This window comes from Ciconia boyciana, chromosome 1 (assembly GCF_034638445.1).
Source record: "Ciconia boyciana chromosome 1, ASM3463844v1, whole genome shotgun sequence".
Lineage (NCBI taxonomy): Eukaryota > Metazoa > Chordata > Aves > Ciconiiformes > Ciconiidae > Ciconia > Ciconia boyciana.
The window spans coordinates 5563466-5590461 of NC_132934.1; positions in this window are offsets into that span (position 1 = coordinate 5563466).

Sequence of the window (26996 nt, forward strand, 5' to 3'; positions counted from 1 at the left end):
ACCCCTTTTACGATACACCTGCTTAATATTATGGTACTTTGCCATGGCAGGAACTAGGTGATGCTCTGTCTGAGAAATGCTGTTTCTGAGGATAAAGTCCTGATAAATCTAAATCTGCAAGCATGCCAACCCACAAAAGACATCTGTGCAAAAATCGGTGGGTTGTTTCAGTTGCCAATCTTAAAAAATTAGAGATTAATAACAAGAAAAATAATTCTGGCTGTTAAAGATGGTGTTAGATTATGGCATTGCATTGGTTTCTTCTCACAGGAACTAAGTTCCTGGCGGAGCAAACAAATTCATAGTCTCCCTGCAACCGGGTATTTTTTTAAGTTAGATTTACTAAAAAATAGCATGTGAAAGGGATAGACACTCATTTCAAAAACTGGGCTTGAAGCTGGCTGAAAAAAGATGTGGGGAAATTAATGTATAATGTAAACATTTTCAAAATGTTTCTCTTTTGGAAATGTATTTGCTTTCATGTTTCCAAAGCAAAATGTGTTGATTTTTCATTTTGAAAAGGCATCCTTCATAAAAACCTGACTTACCTTAAAAAAAAGCAAGAAAAAAAAATTAATAAGGCTAATTAACATAAAAATTAGAGGGTCAAGTTGAACAAAATATTTTGCCTTGACCTATAATTAATTTTTTTAAAAAATTTCAGCACAAAATTAAAAATGACTGTTAACTCTCCTTAATTTTTTAATTCAGTTTCTGAATGGAACTCCTCCTCACCTTCTAGTAAAGGGTGAATATTTTTCCAGATCATTCTTGGGCTTAATCTGCTCTGTTTGTGATCAACAATCAAGCTAGGCCAACATGGTCTGACTTCAGAAATCCCATCATTAACAGGAATTGTGACATTTTAATGCTCTCTTTAGACACCCTATAGAGATATCCAGTGTAAGAAAAGCTTTATTTTATCTATGAGTGACATATTGACCAGTGCCCATGAATGAGATTGCACATTTCTGTCCAGGCAGAACGAAGAAAAATAATAATGATGCCGTGTAAAAACAGCATGCATACACACACACACAGAGTGAAGAGCTGGACTTCTTGGCTGGGCATATAAATCTAAAGGCTTTCAACTACATAGTTATCAATTCAGCTGTCAAATAATTGTACCACTTCCCACTGGATTTTTGGCATGAAGATCTCTGAGGCCATCTTGCCAGAAAAGCACTAACAAGTAGAGGAGATGAGTTTGCCTGGACTAACAGAATAGCTCAGTAGGTCTCCTCTCCTCTCTCCTCTCCTCTCCTCTCCTCTCCTCTCCTCTCCTCTCCTCTCCTCTCCTCTCCTCTCCTCTCCTCTCCTCTCCTCTCCTCTCCTCTCCTCTCCTCTCCTCTCCTCTCCTCTCCTCTCCTCTCCTCTCCTCTCCTCTCCGGGCCCTAGTGTTGAGGGGGGGTAGACCTACATGGGCCTTCCCCCAGAATGAACAAAGGGGCACCATTTCACCATCGCCTTTCCAAGAGAGTTGCTTATCTCAACAGAGGGACTCCAGGGACAGCACTAGGCTCTGTGCAATGCAGGAATCACTCTGAAATGGTTCCAGAAGGCTCATCCTGAAGGGTAGGTGTCTTGGCAGGTTCATGGATTGGGCATTGTTTTAGTTTGTTAGGACAGATTTTTGGAAGGCTGCTAAGGCATGGCAATGCATTGGCTTCTTCCAAGACACGGGGTACTGGCACAGGGCCTAGATGCACCAAAGCTGTGTATTTTCACAAGTCCTTCAGCTGCTCCCCTATAAGCCAGGAACGTAGGGGTGTAAATCCCAATCTAATATCACAGTTATGTTTGATCTACTACTAATAATAGCTCCACCTACTTGACATGAGGCATAACTCACTGACATTTGTAAGGCCATCTGGGTCTTACAAGTAAAATACAGCATGAATCAAACATGCTGTAATATAAACCATGCTGACATTGCCATTTAATTTTAATTCTTGCTAACAGGGGCCTTGCCAGCCTGGAACTGGGGGTTCCTGCCATGAGAACACCTAGCAGAGAGCCCACAAAAATAATTTTCTCATGTTGCCTTTTATCTCCCATTTCTAGAGAGACTAGCACAAAAAAAAAAATCCCCTGGGAACATACCTGGGCTGTGCCCAGAGTTTGATTTAAGGGGGAACAACCCGTTGGGTCAAGAGAAATGGTTAACTGCAGCAGTGCTCAGTTACCTCTGCGTGACCTTCCTTGCAAACATGGACAGGAGTCTCTCGGCAGTGCCGCAGATACTGGATGACTCTGCTAGTGCTGTTGAAAGACAGGGGTGATAAATAGCGTTTGAGCCACGTTTCTCCCCTCCTTGAGGCAGAATTTGAGAATCTCAGGTATACGGCCTTGGGAGAGTGATTCACGAGGTACCACTTGCACCAGCTTCCTCCGAGGGAGAAAGCTGACACTTCCAGGACACTGACCTCGAGCCTGTATGCATTTTAAATATTTCAGCACCCTCAGGAAAACCACAATTAGACGTTGTCTCCCTGTATTTAACACCCAGAGACCAGCAAAGCACACAGCTGGGGAATGAATGTTTGAAAAACAAATGTCAGAGAAAAAAAAAAAAAAAGTTAAAAAAAAAAATCTCTGATACCAGTTGGGTGAATTTGAGCTTGTTTGGAAGTGAGCTGAATACCTTTTTGCACCTCCCCACACAATCACCTTGCAGAAAAACAACCCCTCAGCCAAAAAAAAAAAAAGGCAAACCCACACAGATTTTGCACTTTGTAGAGGCAAGACAGTGCTTCAAATCTGCCCTCGTTATACAACTATGCCTGGCCAGGCTGAGCCTTGCACCCGCTCCTCATGCCTTCCCCTCCTGTGCAGCACACGAGCTCTAGACATTGGCAGCTGAGTGTAGGCAGGATCTCAGATATCACGGCAATATAAATAAATAGAGAACGATAAGATAAAATATACAGGCAGATGGAGGGGCTGATAGCAAGATAGGCTGATAGGGTGGTCAGGGTAACTGCACTTCAGCACATGCATAAATACGTGGGTTGTGCCCCTTACCCTCGGGGCAAAATATCCAGCATCCAACATGACACACACACGGCCGTTCAGCCAAAAGTACTCCAAAGCCTATAGTAAGACTAAACCTTCTCTTGTGCAGCACATTTAGAGTAACAGCACTTTCTACAAAAAAGTCTTTTTTTGATGGCAGATATTTGTAAGTGGGACAGGTATAATTTGACCCCAAGATTTAAAGAAAAAGTTAAACAAATACAACACTCTAATATTGCCCTCACCCATCACCACCCTGGTAGACAAATACCCACAATACTAAGCTGAGAGCTGCTTCTACTAGGAGAAATGTCCAAATAGCCATGGGAGGAGTGACTTTTTGTTATATTTCCAAACTTTCTGCTAAGAGGACCACTAGGGAAAATGTGAGGGTCATGGGCTGTAGCCTTTTTGCCACTTGACCAGCTTTTCGGTGTGCAAACATTACTGTAGACCTGCTCAAGCTCAGTGGTGATCCTGAATTTCTGCCTGTGTGCCTAGGATAATGGCCACAAAAAACTGCTCTATTTATGGTCTGGTTTGATATAGAGTCTGTTACTTGCTGGGTATTTTTGCAGAGCACTGGTGATGCCTGGGAACACTGTCTTGTCTTATGCTCACTTAGTAATTTTAGCTTTTGGTAACAAGCAGATAGCATTTTATACTGTATGGTGTGGAGGGGAATGTATGTATTTTAATAAATAGTACATTTTTACCAGGGACAAAAATGCTGGTTGAATTTGCCACAGAAATTTGTGACCAAAATAAATAAGAGGAGCGTTTAAAAGTGATGGCATGTAGCTATTTTTAGGGTAAAATGTTTCCTTTATGGAAATAACAATTTGAGTTGACTTTTTTAAACTGAAGCTTTTTGCATTTTTCATTTCCAAATGGCATTTTCTTTGAAGGATTGACCTAATTTAGGAAAAAAAAAAGATAAGAAAGAAAGAAAAGTTTTAAATTACTTCCAAATGATACTCAGCATTTCATGTTCAGCTGAAGAAAATGTTTTGGGCTGACTCAAATGATTTTTTTTTTGTTTGTTTCATTAAAACCAAATGAAAACCTTCAAACTTCCCATTTTGCTTTGCTTTGACTCTGTCATTTTTTTTTCCTCTGCACTTATTATGCTTGGCCACGCCACTGGAAAATGCAGTAATTCACTGAAGTGAATCACCACTGGTGACCTCTTTGAAAATACTTTTGGTGATACGCCTCAAACCTCTCCAATCTTTCACGTCTTTCCTCAGGTCTGAGCATTTGTTAATTAAGCATTGCCACACAGTGCCGAGGGAAAAAGCTATTACCACAAAATGAATGCAAGATTTTATGTGACCTGGCTGGAGATATTGGGACCATCAGTTTTCCAAGCAAGGAGAAAACCTGAGATTCTTGGTGTGTTTCCTCCTCAAACTATGGTAGGCAATTCTGCATCACTGCTGGGAGTCATCTGTCCATGCAAAGTGGTCAAGAACGCAGCCACCGCAACAACTAGGTAAATTTGGCTAAGAAATGATATTTTTTTCTATGGATAAATGACTTGTTCCAAACTCCAATGTTGCCTTGTCTGGAACATTTCACAAAGGGTAATCAGGCACTGGTGCAAAAAAAAAAAAAACCCCAACAAACTGAACTTTCTGTGAATGTGCAATGCAAACAAAACCGCAGCTTTGCCTTCCCCACCCTTGCACCAAAACTATGTTGAGGTTTTGGAAAGTATATTCATATTTTCATTTTCACTCCTCCAAGGTAGGACAAGAAGCAGGATGTGCTGAAATACCATAAAGGGCCGTCTGGTCTGGGTAGGTTTCCAACACATTTCTGCAGAGCCCTGGACAGCTCTTGTTCATGAGTGGGTTTGGAGGTGGGGCTTTTCCCATGAGTTGAAGCCTTCACCCGGCCTTGTCATCCTAAGTGTAAAAACTGAGTCTTCGTTCTGCGTGACTGAGAATGATCCTGGCTTATGGATGTAAAGAGGGCAAAATAAAATCTTCACTCCTAAACTAATTTTACAGTTGAGCCCTGTCACTAGTCAAGTCCCCGTTGAGGTTGGAAAAATGTCTGCTCTCACTGAAATCAGGGTGAATTTTACCCCTACCTTGAAACAGAGCAGAGGTGGGCCAGCAGGTAGGCACTGTCAGTGGAGGAGTCAGGGAGAATAAAGCAAGATTATTTAATAGGAGAATTACAGTCTTTTATTTGCATTGTTTCTTTTCCCTAGCTTCAAGCTTTGCATAAAGCTGTCTGTTAAAACATCGTGTTGGGTTATGGTATTAGATTGACAAAAAGACATTTATGCTGGGGTTTAATGCAGCGCAGAAACAAGGTATAGTTGCTTTAAATGAAAATCAAGGGTAGGCAGCCTCCTGAGAGCCTCAAAGTTTAAACAAATTACAAGAAGTATTTCTCAGGTGAAATTGGAAAGGGTGCTCTGTGATGCAGAACAGTGGCCATGAGTCCCCTGTGCTCACACTGTCTTGGGTACTGCAAGGAGCTTTCTTGTGAAACTGTTTGCCAAACCAGAAGTCTTAAATTGAAACGTGTTGACAGAAAGAATCTTACTACTTATTTATAATTTAAATACATCTTGAGGCAGGTTATGAGATGATGCGGGTAAGTCATAATCCACCCTCCTTCCTTCCTCCCCGCATCCTGGTGCTCCTTCCAGCACCAGCGGGGGCTGCCAGGGCATTCGGAGTTTTAGGTGCTGATGCTGGGCATCATCCCTTTGCCCTGTGTTTCAGAGGGGGGCGAGGGTGCTGGGAACTTGGCAGGATCAGGCCCTTCACCTCATGCAATCCTATGACCCCGAGGGAGCCCACACACAGATTTGTTCTGTAACACATAACAAACAACTTCGTTTTACTTAAAGGGAGGGAGATGAGCACTTTGAACAAATGATGCATTAAATCAGGGCTGCCAACTGCACCTTGATGCAAGTGCTTTATGCCAAGATCTGTCTATCTATCTATATAATCTTTTATATTCCCAGCTCTTCCTGCTCATCTATCTATCCATCTCTCTCACTCTCTCTCTGTATATATCTTCCTTATTTCAAACTCTGTCTGTCTATCTGTCTGTTAATCTATCTACTTATTTTGATGGCTGTCATCAGAATAGCATCTATTATGGTGTTTTAACTGTGCTGGCAAAGGACACATTACAATTCCCCTGACAAAATTACAGTTGCATGGAAATCAGGCCCCAGTTTATCTTGACTGAAATCAAGTGAAAACAGCACTTGGGTGGCAGGTTTTATTGTCCAGTGGTCAGAGCCTGGAGCTGGGGTTTAGGGGCTGTAGGATCTAGTCCATGGTCTGCTGTGGGATGATCTCCTTGCAATCTCTCTCCTGCCCTCATAAAGTTTTCCTCCTTTTTCTCATTTCTACACTCTTCAGGACTGCTGTGGGCATCATAAACAGGTTTCTATTTTTCTCCTAGAAAACTGACCCATGGGCTTTGTGGCACATGTAGATGTGGCACTTAGGGACATGGTTTAGTGGGACTTGGCGGTGTTAGGTTTATGGTTGGACTCAATGATCTTAAAGCTCTTTTCCAACCTAAAGGATTCTATGATTCTATGATCTCTAGGTGCTGCTGAAAGGAAACAACATCTTGTTTTCCCCAGACACTGCCCTCACATGTGAGAGGTACCCTTCATCTCTCTTTAAAGGCATCTGGGGGGGGAGTTGCCATTTTATGTTCGAGCTCAGTGCAGGTAATTGGTTGTACTCTCTCCTATCAAACTATCAAATTTTAAGCTTTTTTTTCCTATTTATTTTTTGCTTTCTGTCATCTGAAAGAAAAGAAATCTGACCCTTTCTCTTCTCCCCCCTATCCCTTCTCTCTCTGTTGTCCCCATGTTTTACTCTCTGTATATACTAAAACACATGCTTAGCTTACTTGGATTGTATTCACATGTATTAACTTCTACAGCCTGCAGCGAACAAAGAAAACCCATCCTAGTAGGGAAATAACAGTAGCTGCATATTGGCTGGTAAAGGCAGAGGAAGATTTTCAATGTACACAAGGAAATCGAACCTCCGATTTGCATAAGACTAGACTGTGCTAATTTGTTAAGTGAATAGATAGATGAGAAACAAAAACATGCCTTAAAGCATGCACGGATGGTTACTGCAGAAACCAGTACCCAAAATGGGTCAGATCCAAAAGGGAAGCCTGCAGAGCCCACTGGCTGCTGCTGGAGCTGGTCTTGATCAAAGGGTGAATAAAAAGCAAATATTCATCTGCTCCATGAAACCGCAGCCCTTGCATTTGAAAGGCAGCAGGGAGCCACCTGGCAGTAAGAGATGCTCCAGAAGTGATGGTATATCCAGGGACGTGTGCAGGATTTCCCAGGTCCCCAAGAAACCTAGGATTATTATTTTTTTCAGGGTTCACCATCCGTATCAGCCTTCCCAGAGTTTGGCAGGGAAGTTTTGCTGGAGAAGCAGAGTGAGGCAGATGGGAACACGATCTCATTTCCTCTCCTTTTCCAGTGAAGTGCTTGCCACTCTTGCAGACAAAACTTAAATTTCCCAAGGGAAATGAAATCAATGGAAGTCTCAGGGACTTTCCCTCTTTGTTACCTATGAAAGAGACAGTCTTTAGGTCTGTACTCAAGAAACATGATCACCTCCAGCAGCAAAAAGAGAGAGGCTTGATATTAACTATCACATGAATGTACACACACCTATGAGATATATATATGGGTGTATGTGTACATATATATGTGTGTATATATATAAATCCAGCTGAGTAAGTTTTCCATGTCGAATAAATACCTGGGATCCCCAGGATCAGACAGTTTGATGAAATACACTTTTGCTAAGCATTTGCTGTTTTCTCCACCAATTTGATTTATTTAACAAACAGTAAGGAGTGATCTTGGAGCAAGAACAAAAATAATCATTTCTTGATGCGAAAAAGCTCTAAAATAATAAATGCCAAGAGCTCACTGAGATGAAAGACCTGAGGTGGTTGTTCTGGAGGAAGGGAAGCTGCTTTGTGGAAGTGCAATAATATTTTCCTTGCCTTAAGACTATGAAGGCTTTTCTGTTCAAGCTTTCCCCTGGAGCTTTAGCAGGATACGGCCGTGTTATTACACCTTTGATAGCGCACAGCCAGGCGATAGCTGCATTAGCAGGTGTGTTAGGGGTTGCAGCAAAACTTTACAGTCAGGGCTTGTTTTCAGGAATCCGTTTGATTATGTCTTTAAACAGTACAGCTAGGTGGCAAGAGACCGCATCAAACTGGTCTCTGTAGATGAGGTCCTGGGTGGCTCGGAAACATTTCCAGCCGGAGGTTATGTGAGCCCCCCAGGTTGCTGAGCTGGGTACCTATGAAGGCTATCACCATTGCTGCCTGCCTTTGGCGTGTTTCTGGCTGATGCCACTGAATGAGAAGATATTGAACATAATCCTTCCAGCATTACTGAAAGATGCTTGAACACTTCCAGAGGGAGGTGGTACAGGGACCTATAGAGACCAGAATGGAAGTAAATGTAATGTTTTCCTGGAAAAGTAGCAAATGCAGTAAATAGCACGGGAAGGAACTTCAGGGGTGAGGGAAGTCAATCCCTCACGCTCACCTTGAGGTCTCTGAAGACAGGTTCAGCTGTACTCCTTATGGGCTGATATTTGTCAGCGGTTCTTAAAACCTTCTCTTCCTGTGATTAATACACTCACCATTAGAAAGAATTCCTCTCATCTTGTCTGATGTCTCCAAGGAAAAACACAAGACTTCATAGTATCCCTAAACCACCAATTACTTATTAGTTACATGGCAAGCCCAGGAGATCACAAGTTGCCCCTCGGGCAAACAGCCGTTACCCATTATGGAAAATAACGATCTGACTTTTGGATAACTGAAAGGGGAGGATCATGAGTGAGGCGCTCAATTTGTCAGAGAACAGCCAACCATGTTATAGCTGAGAAAGGCTGAGAAGGTATCTCGTCTTCTGGCAAACCACAAGGTAAAAATATGCAGCTATCAAAGGGGTTCATGAACCTAGATACATCACTGGGCATTGGCAGCCCTCTGGCCTTCTACCATATGGGATATCCAATGAGGGCCAATGAGGTATAAGCTCTGAATGTGGGCGTAGGCTGAGCAGTGAGTTGGATCTTCAATGGGAAGGGCTATAAGGCTTTGCCTTGTCAACAGTTCTATGGGTATTGCTTTAGACTCTTCATAATCATATTTACCAAATCCATTAGCTATGCAAAAGAAACTAACAGGCATCTTTGCTCTTGCAGATCCATCATATCCAAGAAGCACGAGTGTATCCCATTTCTATAAGTGACTTTCTAGATGTTCAGGTTCAGTCTATCCTCTCTGCCCAGGAGCTCCCAAGGAGAGGTGGCCTGTCCACTTGCTTGTTTTTCACCTGATGTGGTGGTGGTGTATTGTCCTCCTCACCATGATGTGAACGTGTGCGGTGGGAAAACCCAAATCAACTGATTTTAGTATATGACATTGATATCCCTCTTGACATCCCTTCTGATTCTTTGAAATAATTCCCTGATTACCTACTTCATCAGTGACCACAACAAGGATCAGCAGAGTTGTAGCATCTTTTGTAGCATCTTATCCAGAGGCCCCTTCAACTCCCTAGGAAAAACCTTGATGACCCTGGGTGGGAACCTGTATCTCTGCATGGCCTGTTCCTCATTGAGGAGGGGTCCCCTCTCGGCGCAGGGAGTCTAAAGCTGATGAGACTATTTCTTCGCTACCTTTCTTCTGTAACCCATTTCAGCCTTAAACTGAATTGTTTATGCTTCTTCGTGTGCTCCTTCTTTCCTTTCTGCAGTCTTCCTTTCTAAAAGGCTGGTTCCCAGCAAGAAAGCTACCGGTGACTCTTACTTAGTAATGTAGGTAGCTGTATATTTAGGGGAGCATTTGGAGTAGGGGTTTTGGAGGGTTAATTGGCTCCACCATTGAATGCCCACCTCAGGGTTATGTTGCTGAGCTGTGTCTGTGGTGGATGAATGTGCAGGAGGCAATGAGTGCTTGTGGCCATGACCGCTGCTTGTCTGTCCATCCACCTACTCCTTTTCATACTCTCTCAGAAATCTTGGTGGGTGAAATGCCCAAATATCTGAGATCCTACTGCATCCCTTCTCCGAAAACATCCTGCCAAGTCCAGCCTTCCCCAAGCTCTTGCTGCAGCACCCAGTTTGGCAGAGTCCTGCAAGCCATTTTGTAGATATTAATGATTGCACAGCCCTCATTTTGAAGGCTCCCCAGTGTTTGCTTCAAGTATGCCAAAAAGAGAGGGTGCGGTACAAGCTTCGGTGAGTTGGCACCCACTGACTTGAGTCAGTATTTTCAAGCCCTCAATTTTGCAGACAGTGGAACCTGGAGCACTGGCTCTGCTTGCAGCCCTCCTCCTCCTCCTTCCTCCCTTTGTCAAGGAGGCTGGTGCATGAGTGCACGGAGTGCTGACAGGAGCCACTGTGATGGAGACCATCTTGGTTGGCAGGGTGAGACACAAGTGGGGAAAGGCAAACAACACCCAGATGGCAAGAACAACCCAGTGCTCCTCACAGCATTGGGATAGCCACTGGGCCACGCGAGACCCTCATCACTGAGGTGACATTATGGGCTTGAAATGTACCACTTGGCTAGGAGGTATCTCCACTTCGCAAGCGTGACATGATAACCATCTAGCGCTGTCTACACGTGTGCAGGGTTATCTTTGGCAATACAACATGTGGAACCAACAGCAATGAGATAATGCAGTGCCATGGCTACGTATTACAACAACTAGCAATGGGGCAAAGTTGAGCTCAGGTTGAACCTACATATCAAAAAGGACTTCCTTTGCTGTGAGAGCTTATGGACAGTTGAACAGTTGTCATAGAAAAGGGGGGACTCTATCATATAGAGTGTTTAAGGCTGGACAAGACACTAGGGAACATACTAATCCCACCTCGTTGGCCTGCCTGACCCAGCCTGCCTTTTCCCCCTTTCTAAGATGTCTCACCTGAGATCACCCAGATCTCAGTGACAAAAGATAGAGGCCATGCAACCTGGCCTCTAATCAAGGCGGGATTCTTCCACCTGCCCTGCCTATACCACACACAACAAAGAGACGGCTGTTAGTTCACAATCATTCCCCCCCCACTCCATTTTTTTCAATCCTGAAGTAAACATGCCGCAGCTACAGGAGGGGTGGTATGCAGACACCGGGCCAGGGCTGGCTTCCACCGTGGTGGTAGGAATGGGAATTCCACTGCAGGCTAAGGGGAAGGGAAAGCCCTCCAAGCTAACGTGATGTGGGAGGTCTAATTCCTACCATCCTGGGCCTGATTTGTAGGCAACAGATTATTTCACTGGCTTTCACGATGGTTTTTATATCTTAGGTTTGTTTTTTTTGTTTTTTCTTTTCTTTTTTTTTTTACATGAAAGCAGGAGTGTGTGGATTTTGCAGGTAACTTATAATGAAAGCTGATGGGTGCTTGTGTAGGCATGTAGAGGGTTTGCGCACAGAAAGCAAGCAGGGGCTGGAGGGAATAGCTGAATGCCCAGGGAAGGTTTAATTAGCATATAGTGAAAAATCTAAAGGTTATACCTAGCCCCAATTAGGTGAAAGACAAAAAACAACTGTTCTCAGAACATACCTCAGCAGCAAACCCTGTCGCACCTGATGCAATGCTTCCCTCTTGGGCCACCCACCTCCAAGACATGATTATGCAGTGAGAAAGGAGCAGCGCTTTGCACTTTCTGTTATCATGGTCCTTCTTAATTATACATGCGTAAGCGTTCTGACACGGCCGCAACGAGCATGGTACACGTCCAGGGGAAGTGAGATTCATCTGAGAATCTCCTACCGCTTGGCAAGTGTTTATTAACTCAGCCTCCCAACACCCCCGTGAGGAAAAATGTGTCAAAACCCATTTTCAGTATTAATTTAAAAAAAAAACAAACTTAAGCAAGCAAAGTGATTTGCTCAAAGCCAAACAGCAGGTTGGTGTGAAAGAGCTTGCCTTAAAAACCCAGAATAAGGGATTTTGCCCTTCGTGTCTTCACACGAGGCCATGTTCCCACATTGCTCTGTGTTTCTACAGAAACTACAACAGGGGGGTCCCGCTCTGTGACTCAGGGGCTTGGTTCAAATCCAGAGAGCCGTGTTTCCATGATTACTCCTCCTTTATGTAAAATGGCCCTTGTACAGGCTCATCTTGCTGAGCTGTTTGGCGCTGTTCCTGGGCCTGACTGCTACCATGGGGTAGGACTGCAGGATCACATTTCCATTTTGTAAGGAGATGCACTTTCTCAGGATGCGTGGAGGCCTGGCTAATTTCAATAGGAAGTCTGCATGAACCAGAGCTGCAAGCTTAGATCTACTGTATTATTATTATTAACATTAATATTCATTGCAGTAGTGTGTTGAATTCCTAATCAGCGATCAGAGCTCTTGTGCTAGGAAACAGTAATCGTCCTCAGAGATGTCAGGTCTAGATCCACCAGAGTTTAACTTCTAATTATGTGCTAACATCCACAGGTTTTATTGGGAAGCTGTAAGTTGGGAACAAAACTAGCTTTGCAGACCTTCCTTGGCCAAAATCTTTGCAATACAACACCCTTCCTTGCATCCCGGCGCACAACTGTTCTCCATGTGAAGAGCAGCTCGCTGTGTGAGAACTGGCCATCCCGTGCGTGCTTCGTACTGCAGGATCAAGGCCTCTGTTAATGACAAGGCTTGACAATGGGATGAGATCTACAAAGAGAGGGAGAAGGAGGTGCTGAGGGTGTCTTGTGATTATGCGGTTAGCGTGTGTTTCTCCACCATGCAACAAAAAGGGAAAGAAAACCAGCTAGACTACAACAGGCATCCTTGTGCGGCCTCCAAACTGCAGCGTCATTCACAGCCTCACTTGGAAACCCTTGCAAAGTTTTATTAACATCTGCTCCTCCATGAACAGCGATATTTTATGCACAGAAACTCAGCTTCACCTCCCTCTTCTACCTTTTTCTTTCTTGTGTGTATGCTGATTCTGTCCTTTTTTTTACTCTTTTTTTGGTGGTTGCCTAGTAGCTAGCAGTTGCATTCTGCCTTATCAGATTGTGCCTAGTTACAATCTTTCTCTATGTGCCGAGGGCAACCCACCATAAGAGCATATGGAATATTTTAGCGTGCGTTGTTGTTTTTTTTTCTCTTTCTGTATTTTTTTTTTAAATAGACTTCGGTTTTATTCCCAGCGTAGTTTTGTTGCCGTTCAGATTGTCTTTTGTCTCTGATAAAAGCTGACATCCACAGCCTGGGAGCTATCAAAAGAATCAGGCGAACTGAGGAAGGTGGTAAGGTTTGATGACTTCGGGGCCCTTTTTAGCCTAAAAAAAGAAAAAAAACCACATTCTGAGTTGGATTCAACCCTCCTTCCTTCTGGCCTCTGAGGGAGAAGCCTGTGTTCAGTCCATGTAATATCTCAATTGCCTTTTGGAGGTGCCTACGTTTCTCCCAACTGGGAGTAGAGAGACTCTCCAAGACGTGGCCTCTGAAATTCAGTCTGTGCCTTATAAACAGCAAAAAGCCACACATGTAGCGTGCTCTTCCAGTTCTGTGTTACCATGCTAGCTTTGTTGGATGGGACAAAAGGGGAAAGTCAATGACACCTCTTGATTCAAGCTAAACTCTTCCTTAAGCAGTGACAAAGGAAAGCATGCTGCTTTTGGCAAGGCATGACACACGGGCTAAATGAGGGCTCTTTGGCTGCCTGTTGCTGGGCTCTTTGCAAAGTCTGATCTTCAGCGTGGCTGCAGATCAGTGTTTCACACCTGGGGTGCGAGCAAGGGGAAGTTGGCCATGTTGCTTTCATTAGGCTTCCTTTCCAATGGAAATTTGGCTCACAAGATCATGCTCTGTGCCGGGATGTGTGTGCATGTCTGTGTGCCTGTCCGCCCGGTAACTTTGGAAGCCATTAGCCAAATTCAATCACATTTGACAGCAGGGCTAGAGATTTAAAGATATGCAGCTCCTGTAAGTTGTCGGAAAACAGGCAGCTGACTGGAGTTGGAGGTTTGTTGAAAGGCAGCAAGGTGAGGTCCGCCCTCATTAGACATTAGAGAATCCACACAGGAAAGATGTTTTGAATGCCCTACCTGTAGGAACAGCTTTAATCAGTTTATGTCCTATCAGACACCACAGAAATCACTGCCTGCTTCTGTTTTTTTCTGTGGCATCTAATAAGTTACAAACATATGCTTAAGTTTGCTTTCTTTCTTTCTTTCTTTCTTTTTCTTTCTTTCTTTCTTTCTTTCTTTCTTTCTTTCTTTCTTTCTTTCTTTCTTTCTTTCTTTCTTTCTTTCTTTCTTTCTTTCTTTCTTTCTTTCTTTCTTTCTTTTTCTTTCTTTCTTTCATTCTTTCTTTCTCTTTCCTTCCTTCCTTCCTTCCTTCCTTCCTTCCTTCCTTCCTTCCTTCCTTCCTTCCTTCCTTCCTTTCTTCCTTCCTTCCTTCCTTCCTTCCTTTCCTATGACTAATAAGGGAGCTCCTGCTGCAACCTTAGTGCTACCTTATTAGAAGTAAATCAACCATCAGATAAAAATCACTTGGACACAAGCTCCATGAGACCTGCTGTCCACTTGCTATTTTTTCCCTCTTCCAATGTCTCGGAAAGGGAGTTCCAGAGGCTGGAAGAAACACTTATTAGCTTATTATTTGAGGTAAAGCTAATCAGCAGGTGATCTATCATAATGACATTTCTCTGAACATAAGAGGAGAAAAAGCCTAGGGACATATTGGTGATAAGTTTCCCACCCAAGAAAAACCAAGGTGAGCCCTATTGGGTCAGAGCATGACTGATCATTGTGGTCGTACCCTGTCACATATCTTGCAAGGAAGCTCACATCTTCTTGTGGGTAGGTTAGTACTGTTTCTCATTATTAATATGGCTCTGTAGGTGTGCCAGGCCCTTTCCAGACTAATTAAATAAAAGGTCTCTGCCCCAAGGAACTAACCCAGCAAGGGATGACAATAAACAACAAGAGGAAGAAGGTTACGCAAGTGAAAGATCATGAGATACATCTCATGTTGTACCAGTATGCTGGGCCAAATCCTCAAGTAATTACATAAAGCCCAATTTTGCCAAGTTGTTCATTGTTAAGTTACTCCGCCCTCATGTAAGAAATCCCAGTGAATTCACTTAATAAGAAAGAGACATGGAGCTGTACTGAGAGGCGAACAATCACACCTTGCAACCCAAGGCAATGGTTCTGGTTGTGAAGAAAGGGACCACTCAACAGGAGATGAAGAGTGCAACTGAGCTTTAAGCTGTTATCTGGGCAATATATAGATACTTTGTTTTATTAAACACTGCAACAAGGTGGAACAAAGCACTCAGGTTCCCTCGAAATTAATTATTTGCAGATTCAGTCATTATGACTGGATCTTATAAGGCACTTAGGAATCAATGGGAGACAAGTGCCCTTGAGAATCTAGCTTCATATCTTTAAAACTGGATCTTCTGCACCAGCTATCAATTCCCATCTCTCCCTCAGAAACACCTTGTCTGAGAGGTTCCCTCCTTCCTGAAGCTGCAATGACTCACACTTACAGTTGACATTCAAGGAACAAAGAAGTCTTCAGCATCTATCTTGATGTTCATGTGGGCCAAGATGGCAAGTCACAATCTGCCTTGCTTTGAGCTTGGAGAGAGAGGGGCTGATGCTATAAAGATCAAAACGAGGTCCAGATTCCCCTGACGTTATTCTGCTTAAATGTAGGGTTTGGGGATAATTCCCAGCTCTAGTTCCAGGGAAATCTCCTAACTTTCAGCTGTGAGTCTTGGTCTAGCAAGGAAGTGAACGCTCCTGTACTGAGAGAATCCAGGTCTATGGCAAACAATGGCATTGGTGGTGGGAGATTTTTTTTCTCCGCTGGATCCAGGCCATATACAGCTGAAATGTAATTCTGAGAAGCAGGCAAACAACTGCAGGGAGGGAATAGTTGGGAGCGGGACCGTGTTCAGGTACGTAGGTTGAAGGCAAAGGAAACTTTGTATATGTTGGCTCTGAAGCCTGTGAGGTAGAGGGTGGTACAGAGAAGAGCTCAGACGGTAGCTCACCTCCTTCTTCCCCTGGGGTAAATGCCTTTTTTTCAGTTAGGAATGGATACATAATAAAAGAGCTAACTCTGGAGCCGTCATGATGCAGAACCTGGCAGTGCCTGTTTCAGAATGCTGGCTTAAGCATAAACAAGACCACATGAGAACAGGGAGAATGATGATGGACCCAAAATTTTTTAAACTACTTGCAGAGCACACATTTTGCCTGTGCTTTGATAATCAGGGAGGGCTCTTGTAGAGCTTTCTCAGATCCATGCGTTCCCAGGGGAATTGCTGCTCTCAGTGAGCAAAGCGAGAAGGATGCTGTGACTGCATTGTTCCCTTTTGGCCAAAGTCAGCTCGCAGAGAAGGAGGAGCAGGACGTCAGGGATCCTAGCAAGAACCTCAAGCTAATATGGTACCCTGTGAAAACTAGGGACTTGCATTTGTCAGTCCACTGCCACCACCTGTCCCAGCTCCTGACCAATGCTGTTCAGCCACATGCAGCCCTGACAGGGTATATATATATGCCCCCAGGAAGCACAGATGGATGTCTGCTCAGGAACGTCAGGGACTTGAGTTACCCTGGTCTCCTGCTTGTGCTGCCTGTCAGAAATGATATAACCTGATGGCTCAGGCAAGGGACTTGGAAGGGAAACTGATACAGAACGGTTAATACAATACCGGTCCTTTGCACTGAGGATGAGCCAGTCACTTCTGAGCAGCATAAGAAATCCACTCCAGCTGAAGAGCATATGTTTCTTTTCTCTTTACAGCAAAGCTCCCATTTCAGGCACCAGTATTATTTGTTTCTCGAAATCCCCTTTCCTGTGTTTCCTTTGCTGACCCGATCATCTGAGAGCCCTGAGAGTGGTAGTTATCCCTTCCTACTATTGTTTGCTCTCAAGACCAGTTTGGAAGTGCTGTGTGCATGTGTGTTTGTTTTTTTTCTCCTGCTAGTTGTTGGTGGTTTTTTTTTCCCCTTTCTCCAGGCTTAGATGTACACAAATGCAACAAAGAAATCAGAAGCGGGAGGACTATGGCATGCAAATCTGTCAACGTGCTATTCAATTAGTGTATTGTTACAAGTGAAACACCAGCAGCCTAGTGAGAAAAAGGAAGTACCAGGTGCTAAAAGGACAACCATACAGTTTTCGGTATAGCATACCAGACAGGTTTTTCCCTCTTCAGAAAGTTTACTTGTTCTCTCTCTCACACAGACTTGTAAAACTGGAGTGCACTTCTTGAGTCTCTAAGTCATATCTCTTCTCTCTTTTAATCTCTTCCAGGAGCTGAAAAATGTTCATGGGGAAGGAATTTTCTTGTGTGTACATTTTTGCTCCCATTACGCTAACTGGAAGCTGTTCAGGTCCTTCAGCCTCGTCTTTCTTCCACCAACCTGTTTTTATTTAGTTTCAGTTTATGCCTTTTATTGTGTCCATGCTGTCTTTTAGTTTAAATAATCTTTTTTTCTCCCTATTTACTTTCCTGATGTATTTATATAAATCAACACTGTCATCCCTTAGTCTTCACTTTGTTCAGCTAAACAAGCCAAGACGTATATTCTCTTCCCATGATATGGGCTCACCATCTCCTGATGCATCTCAGTACTTCAGCTTTTTACTCTGAGTTCATGTCTCCTAAATATAGGTGACTAGGATTGTTCTCTACCCTGGAATTGTTATGGTGCTTTGGAGGTTGTCCTCTGTGTGTTTTGTGCAGATAAAGACAGAAGTTTCCCTATCCTTATTGGAAATACCTTGTAAGATGCATTTTTGACAGCCATGTCACATGTTCTCTTCTGGTGGTTAATCCATGTATCCCTCTTTTCCTTTTTTAATGGAATAGCTTCAAAAACTCTCATTAGTACCTAATCTAATAACGCAACCATCCAGCATCTGTCTTGAATGTCTGTAAGGTTGTTGTCTAGCCTAGGCTAATTGTCTATGGTTCCTCTACAGACACAGGAGACAAAATAGGTATCCCTACTATAAGTGTCTAAAAATGACACCCTCAGAGGTTGATTTATCTACTTATGTCTTTACTTGAGTACAGCAGGAATTTAGCCAGCTACCTTGGACTACATGTTCAACAAAGCTAAAGTTAGGTGGGATGCATGACCCCTTTAGTACTGAACCTCCAGTTCTCAAGGACATGCAGTTCTTCTTATATGATAACTTTATGCTCTTATACACTGACAGTGGTGCCTTCCGAGTTTCTGTTAGCAGTAAATTTTAATAACACAATAATGCCACTTTTTGTGACAAGGACATTTGGCAAAATATTAAATAAAACCAGTCCCAAAACTGATTTCTGAAGAACTGCAGTCATAACTTCCTTCCAGCTCAATACTTCCTCTCTTAACACCATCTGTTGTCATTTCCTCTGTAGTGAGTCCTTTTTCCATCCTAAAATTCTTCTCTTAATCTCCATATTCTACCGCTTAATAATTTCCCACGAGGTACTACAACAAATGCTTTTCTGAAGTCCAGAGAGATTAGATCTACTGCATTTCCTTTCATTAGAAAATCAGTGATCTTATCAAAGTAAACGATCGGGTCAGTTCAGAATGATCTATCTTTGCCAGAAAACATACTGTGTTTTATTGCAATTTTCATTTACATCCATGTCTTTAATTATTCTTTACTGCTGAAAGTGTTCTAATGTCTGACTTATTGCTGATGCCAGCCCACATTTTCTGGATCAACTCCTTCAACCTACGACTTGATAGACCTCTTAAAATTATTCACAGTCAGACTTTGTGCCTATGTTTAGACAAGTAAGTAAAATGGTCCAGGGGTCCTTCTCTGATCCCAAAGACAAATGGCAGGGCATGGCTTGAGACGGAACGCCTAAACTTTAAAATCCACCTCCCCACCAAAAAAGAGTGGTCCCATGAGTACTGTGTACTGGGAATGATGCCTGGCACATGGTGTCTTCTGAATCATGCCTCAGCATGCCAGATGCCACAGGACAAAACTTGCTAGGGACTCGGCTAAGAGCAGGGCAATCACATGCCCTGGCCCTGTTTAATATACTAGTATAGGCAAAACTAATGATTCTCTGTGCCTTTTCTCTCAGACTTTGTAGGGAGATTGTTTAGTTTCCCCTTGAGCTGACGGCAATTTCAAGGAGCCACTTCCTACTCCCATCCCCTCTTTCCCATTAGCCTTTATGCCTCTAAGCCCATGTTCAGTATTCGCATCCTTTACTGGAAACTTTTGTGATTTGTTTGAATTTCCTTTGCAAATTCTAACTGGGTTTGACTTGTGGCAATTCCCCTGCTTGCTGCATTTGTTTCAGCCATTGTACTTCAGCCATCAAAAAGTTCAACACCCAGTTCGGGATGGGGTGAATCTGCCTCTCTCTGCCATGTATGGATGAACTGAAGTGCTGATCTCCATTCCTGTCCCTTAGAAGTTGGGGGAGATGGGTTTCATCCTGTATTTATACATCCCTCTTTCTCTTTCTCACTCTTATTCTTGCTACAATGAACTTCTAACCAGAAAATTGAATGTTGTAGGTGAGGTGGCTGTAAATCTAAAGCCAGATCTGTTGGCTCGATGGTGATTTTCACCAGCAGAGACCTGCGCCTGCAGCTTTCCCTGGTGAACCAGGGTGAGAACGGTTTGACGCCATTTTTTCCTATGCAACTCAGACACAAACGGGATCGTTGCTCCCATGCAAAGATTTTTCCTCCCCACCCCTGTGACGTGAAGCATAAGGCTGCGCATTTCAGCTACTTTTTGGATAGAGGCAATAATTTCTTAATTTGCCCTAAAGGGGCACGCGCAAAAATGGGGAGGAAAAAAAAGAGCTTGTGGAATTGATTGGAGGAGAGATGCATCTTGTTCAAACTAGAAGTGAAAATATATTCCAAAGGAGAAATCATTAGCATTTTCATTAAATGCCAAAGAGTGTGACTATTAGACCTACCTCAGGCAACCCTGGGGTTGAAAACTTTTCAACAAGATTTAATTGATCCAGATGGATTGAGGTTGTTTTTGTTTTTTACCCCTTCCACCCTTCTACCCCCTGCTTAAATCTCTGTACTCCATCACATGTGAGAAAACCCCAAACCGAACCAAATTAAAATAAATAAACAACGCCTTCAACCCACGCCCTGGAATGAAAACTGCAGTGTAATATGAAATGTGTCCTGATCGTCTTGTTATGGAGCCTGGTGACTCACCGACTGTTACAATTGGGGTTAGATAAAATAAAGGGATTATAATTAAGGAGGCAGCAGGAGGATGTTAACTGGGCAGTCAGATGGAAGCAGGCCCATTACAGATTCAGGTGTGCCGGGGTTCGGTTTGGCTTTCGGGGGGCTGCTGGGGATGCATGGACACACGGCTTCACTGGGTGGTTTGCAGCAGAGAGTCTGCTAAAAAACATAAAAGGGGCCCATTTGGCTGAGCTACTCCAGCATAGCGGGAGGCGGGGGCCCCAGCTCCCGTTTTGTCATCTGTAGGTATCCCCCAACGATGCCCAGTGCCCGGCTAATGTGAAGGTGGGTGGTGAAGTGCCCACTTGCCAGTCCTGGTCAAGGGAAGTTATGGGCCCATTGCTGCAGTTGTTTGAGGGTTAGGCAGTATTTCTGGGCAGTATTTTAACCCTGGAACTCAATGTAGGACCCTCTTTCCCCTGAAAAGAAATCTGAACCAGCCCTCTGGACCCAGCACAAACTCCTGCTTGGGTGACTATCAGTAGGGCTGGTGCAGGCACCATCCTCCATGGCAGTGGGGAGCAGAGTGCTTTAATTGTGATGAAAAGACAACAGCTCAGTCGCACATGACTATTAGGTTTAGACTACATACTTGGCACAGTGGCAATAGTATTTTAACCTGTTGGATACAAGGTCACATAGCAAGTAGGCAGGTTGGATTTTCCAACATCTGCCATACCAAATGAGATATTTTTTTCCCTTCATACTTCCAGCTTGCTTTGCTGCTTCTTGTCCTCCTGGAGGAAAATGACTGCAGAAATAATTCTGTTAAGATCTCCTGTGTATTTAGCATCTTACTTCCAGCAGCCTGAGTGAGCTGGCCTCAAAGTCTGGTGGATCGTACAATGGTGTTTCACGTGTCAGCATGCCAGAGCAGTGCCACAAATGGTCTATGGCCAGTGCAAATGTTTCTTATGTAAGCCTGTGCATGCCATTTGCATGGGTGCAAAGCACCTAATGCTTCAGTTTAGGCTAGCTTAATACCTCCAGTAATTATCTGAAGGAGCCCTGAACACTGTCATGATTAACTATCAGGTTGGAACTGGACCTGAGGTGGAATCTGTGAAAATGCAGTCATGGTTGGAAAGGGCTGCAGGAGTCATCCAGGGCTGTGACCGCACTACGGGAGTATCTTGGAAGGAAAAGTGCAATGATTTCTCTAGTGAAAACTATAATGGGAGTTTCGGTAGGATGTTCTGTGTTATTCCCCAGCCTGGAGTTTTGCCAGGACACAGGAATTTATGTGCCTGAATGCAATGCTTCCCTGATGGAGTTGGTAGCTGGCTAAGCCTGAAGCCATGCTCCAAACCTTCACCCCTGAATCAGCCACACGTGTGTCCCTGATTCCTCATACTCCTCCATCCCTCTGTATCTGCCTGTTGCCACTCATATGACACTTACACTGGAAATGCCCTGGGGCTGGCATCCCCTTTTTCTTCTGGGCTTGCACAGCCTCTTGCACAGTGAGCCCTGTGGTATTATGGCCAAACAACGATTGCTAAGGGTGAAAAATAGCCAGGTTATAGATGGCAAAACCAGTCCGCAGGACTGGCTGTGTAATAGAATGACAACAACAGCAAATTCATAATAATAATGGCAGGAATAATGAATGGGTATATTCAAATATTAGCTAGCTAGCTAGAGCTCACCACTTGCTTTTTCTGCAGCTCCTATAAAACTCATTCTCCTTGCTGAACATGTATTTACCTGCACTGTCAATGTGCTAATTCTTCTCCTCACCATTTTTCCATTTGCCTTGCTGTATCTTTCTCAATAATAAAAAAAAAGAAACAAAAATCAAATCACATGGCATCAAAGAACTACATCTGTAGATCAGGAGGTCATTGCATCAAATGCTGCCGCTAGTTTAATAAAGGAACTGACTAATATACTCATTAGTGGTGCTCGTTGCTAATGCCCGATCAGATAATGAAATTGAAATATCATGTTTTAGGGTGTAATCAGGATCCCTGCAGATGCTGGGATGGAATTGCCCCATAGGTACAGCATTACACAGTTAACTAGGTGTGTTACTTGACGGGGGTGTTTCAGCTTCCCAAGCCTGCGGGTAGGAAGAGATGAGCAGGACTGTCAGGGTAGCTAGTGAGAATGGGGAATCAGGTTGGAAACAAGGGAAAAAAGCTGAGGTGGCCTTGGTTGAAGGGGATGGAGGCAGCTGGGAGCAAGTGGCAGGTGTCAAGCCACCTGTGGGACCAACTAGGACCTGGTGGATGTGTGGAGGCACGGTGCTGGCCCTTTGGGAGGACATGTCAAGCTGCCTGGAGACGAGGAGCTCTCTGGGTTGGCTAAGCACTGGTGGGTGTGTGCAGAGAAGCGCACTGAAGCAGGGCTACTGGGAACATCAGAGGCTTCGTTGCCTCCCCGGCATTTGGAAAGCAGAGAAGAAAAACCTAGTGTGGACACAAAAGAACCGTGTGTGGAATTGGAGGTAGAGGGGACCTGTCAGACCACCGCTGAGTGGGGATACCAGGCTGCTTTTAGCACCGGCTCTAACCTAATTGCAAAGCCCTTGGTTAGCAGCCGGTAGCGAGAAGGGATGCACCTTGCTTCCCTGGGTCTGCAGTGTCACCTACACAAGGCTTTTAATCCTCAGTGTCCCGAGGGAGCTGTAATTGCAATTTCATTGTCCAGGGATGACAGACAAGCATGTTGGAAGGCTAGCACCAGCTTTCTCTTCTCCAGCTCAAACATCTGCCTTCTAAGTTTTCCAGCAAGTGGCTAAGTCCAAAGAAGTTAGCAGCACTCTTTTTTAATTGCATTTTTTTTTTTTTTAAATAGAAAAAATGAAAACATTAAAAAAATTCAAACCCAACCCCAGCCTAATCAATGCTACCAGACTTTGGGTAAACCGGGCTGAATGACAAGAGTTTTCCAGAGGAATTTGTTCTGTGTGGAAGTTAACTTTAAACACTTTTCTTCATTGCCAGATGATTTAATACTGGATGAGCCAATGAAAGACAAAGCACTTCAGAGACACTCAAATTACTTCCCAAGTTGCTCACAGAATATGTTCTGCTGAGACAACACCAGGCTAGAGACTTCAGTGGGATTAGCAGTAAAGCAAAGTCTTGTTTTACTACTGTATTTTAGATTGTCTTCCAATCTTTATTTCTTTTTATTTTTCTCCCTCCTGCTCCCAATTGCTTAATAATAATAACTTACATGTCAATAACAACCCTTCCTGGCTAGCGTCTCTCAACACTTTCTATTTGTCCTCATCTTCCTTCAGCATCCCAGACCTTCCTCCTTCCACCTTTTTTCATGCACTGTCCTGGAAAGACGGTTCAAATCGTTTCAGACGAAGGAGTGAGCTCACTCAGTACTTACACATCTGCTGTGAGGTCCTTCAGAAGAGGGATAAAAGAGGTGGGGAAGAGGAAAGTGCATGCCCCTTCCTTGGGTTTCTGAGAGAAAAATCTTTGCTTAACTCCAGGAGAGGGGTCAGGGCCATAAATCCTCTGGGAAGGGAGATGTCCTCTTGCCGCCCAGAATAAGGTACGTACATCCTAGAGGGAGGCAGAATTTAAAACATTTCCTTTTTTCTCTTTTCCCCTTGGTGTTCTCTATTGGTTAGTTTAGGCAGGCTCCTGAGCCATGTGCAGACTGCTATGAAACCTGTTTTTAGGTGCATTCTACAGGGAGATCCATGGGAATTAGGTCCCTAAATAATTACACTTAAGCACCTAAAGCTATGGCTGTGCTGATAAACTAAACAAGGCCAGGGCTCAAGCCCAGGTACTGGCACATGATCTCCCAATCTATCCAACCCTTAGCATGGTCCCTGGCGATGGTTTTGTCCTGTTCCAACTAGCACTCTCCCAGACAATGCCTGGGCACAGTCCAGGGACAACCTGGGCCAAGGAACATCACCACAGGCAGTTCAGATGCAGCCCCCCGGTTTTGGAAGGAAAGACGCTTATCAGCACGGACGCAATTCAGTCCATGCCAATTGGCCTCTGGGCCAAAGAACAGCCCCATGCATGTTTTATTTACTAGAATAGATGAAGTTAAATGCTTTCAAGAATGTAGCCTGAGATGCTAAATAGGGGCTTGGGAGCATAGCTGGGATCCTAGCACTGAAAAAGAAAGGGGGATAAAAGTGATGCTTGGTTTATCCAAATGTTAACTCGTTCCTTCCTACAGACCTGCTTTGCACAGCTTTGTTTCCAGAAGACCCAAAAGGGACCAGATTCCTCATTGCCCTTTTCTGCTGCTGTTATTCTCTTGAACCCTCATAATCCACTTGTGTCCACTTCCCAGATCTCCCAACAGTGTAAAAGTCTTGAAGACGGACAACCAGGGCAGCAAATCAGGGTTATTTAATACCGGAATGCAAGTGAAGTTTTTAGCAGGAACAAGGTGTTCTGGTGTTTTCCTTCAGGTTCTTGTCAGAAGTGTCTGAGGTCTTTGTCATAACTTGGTGAAACAAGATTTTTCTCTCCCTCCAGTCTGCTCCAGTGCAACATTTGGTGGAAGGTCGTAATGAGACTTCAGAATTTGTGCTGGTGAGAATAAATCTGGGGAGATGATGCTGGCCCATTCTCACAGCACAAAATGAAAGCTGGCACATCTGTATCCCTTGCCATGAGCACTCAGCCGTCTGGGTGAACAATAGAGCCTGTGTTCGTGCAGCACCTCGTGGAGGGGTGTCCTTGTCCCCAGCCAGCTCGCCAAGCAACATGACACTGCAAGCACTAAACCCAGCAAAGCATCCACGTGCTTCAAACCAGGGGGCTCTGAACACACTGCTTGAAAATCTTTGTTGTGGTTGTCTTGGCATTAACATTTAGGGGAGTTTCTCAGCCCATTGATAATTTGTTGAATTGGACAAAATAGATGTGGAAGGGAAAAAAAAAAATTAAGATTTTAAATTTGGACTTTGAAACATGTTTTTGGCTTAATCCACTCAATTTCTGCCTATATAAAATCTGATTTTCTTGCATTAGGTGTGCGCTATCCATGCACATATGATGTGTGTGTATTAGAAGCAGAGGTGTGTGTCATAGTTATGTATATGTATTCTTTATCCCTGGATGGATGCTTCACGTTATAATCCCTGATTGCTGTGGCAATGGAGACCCTATTTAAAATCATGGTCCTGTTGGGCTAGATGTTTTGCTGCTCAGTCACTAGTGCTCAGGTGTCAGCAGCCATCTAGCCTCAGGGGTGAAGGATTAGCCTCACAGTCTCTTCTCAGGATCCTGCTTCCTCATGGGCATTTCACTCTGGTATATGTGTTACTAGGACGTCTGGAGGCAATGTCCCCACTCCTGCATGTGTCACTTGGGTGCCTGGAGGTGACATGGCTGAGGTCGGAGAAGAACTGCATGGCAGAGCTTAGCTAAACTCAGCCTGTCAGAGTTATCGGTTGTGATCTTAACTAGAAGGCCCTTTTTCTGCTCACTTACCCTTGCACACACGCACATAATTGCAGTGTGAATTCATAATATAAACCATGATGTAATAGACACCAACTCAACTCAACTTAATTACTGTACAAATGAACAACAACTTAAATCACAAGCAGAGTCCCATTAAAAGTAATCAGAACCTGGGTGGGGAGATGGTTAAAGGTGGTGTTTGAACTCCAAAGAAAAATATGCTCTTGTTTGGACATAATTGGGTTTCTTTTTTTATTGTTATTTTTTCTTACACAGTGTATTTTTGCTCTCTCTCTGGCTCTCCCTCATTTTAATTTTTTCAACCTTTTCCTGATAAACCGAACTAGCCTAGACATATCTTTTGAGAGCAAATGTTCTCTAAGCTATGTTCATTCCTTGTGAGTTTGTACGTTAATCATTAAATATAATTAATTAGAACATCTTGTAATTAACTTGGAAAGCAAAATTATACAAGGGAATGAGTTTGTAACCACATCACATTTGAAATAAAAATAAAACTTTGACTAAAAGGAATAACTGCTCTTTGGAATTAGATGAGTAACAATGTTGGATTGGCTCCCCCGAAGCTGTAATGTTGGCTCTGAACTCATTCACGTATATTCACCATATTTCACATTGATACATGCGCACACACACATACATGTGCACACACACCATAGTGCCATAATCCAGAGTTAGCCCACTACAGGGATGCTTTAAGCCACCTCTCTGTCTTCTCGGCTCTGTGCATCGCACAGGACACATGGGACTTGGCAAACATGCCAATAAGCAGCCCTAGGGTTGCTCTAACTTGCCCTGACTAGTTGTGATGGCCCTTTGGGTATGATGCTGGCTGGAAATTGTGGCATTTCATGGCAGGCTTTCCTGCCAAGGCAGGAAAAGAGGGAGCTGGCAGGGGGTGGCAGACAGCTGGCCATGGGGCTACCTCCCAGCTGGAGGTTCCTGGTCCAAAGGAATCCTCATGTACATGCTGGGACCAGTTCTCAGGTCCACCACTTATCTAAAAAGCAGATTCTGGAGTGACCTATGGAGCACAGCTAATGAACCACCTTAGCTCTCTGGTCCAAAAAAAACGGGGAATAGAGTTTATCTCTTCTTGCCAAGCAATTTTTTCCATCAGAAGTTAAACACCGCAATCATTTCCTTGTATATGCAAAGAGTTCTGCCATCCTTGCTTGACTGAATGAGTCGGGGATGTCCGGGGAGAGGGCACTTTCACCGTGCCCAACAGGAACACACCTGCTCATGGCTGCTGCGGCATCCCAGGGTGAGATACTGGGCTTG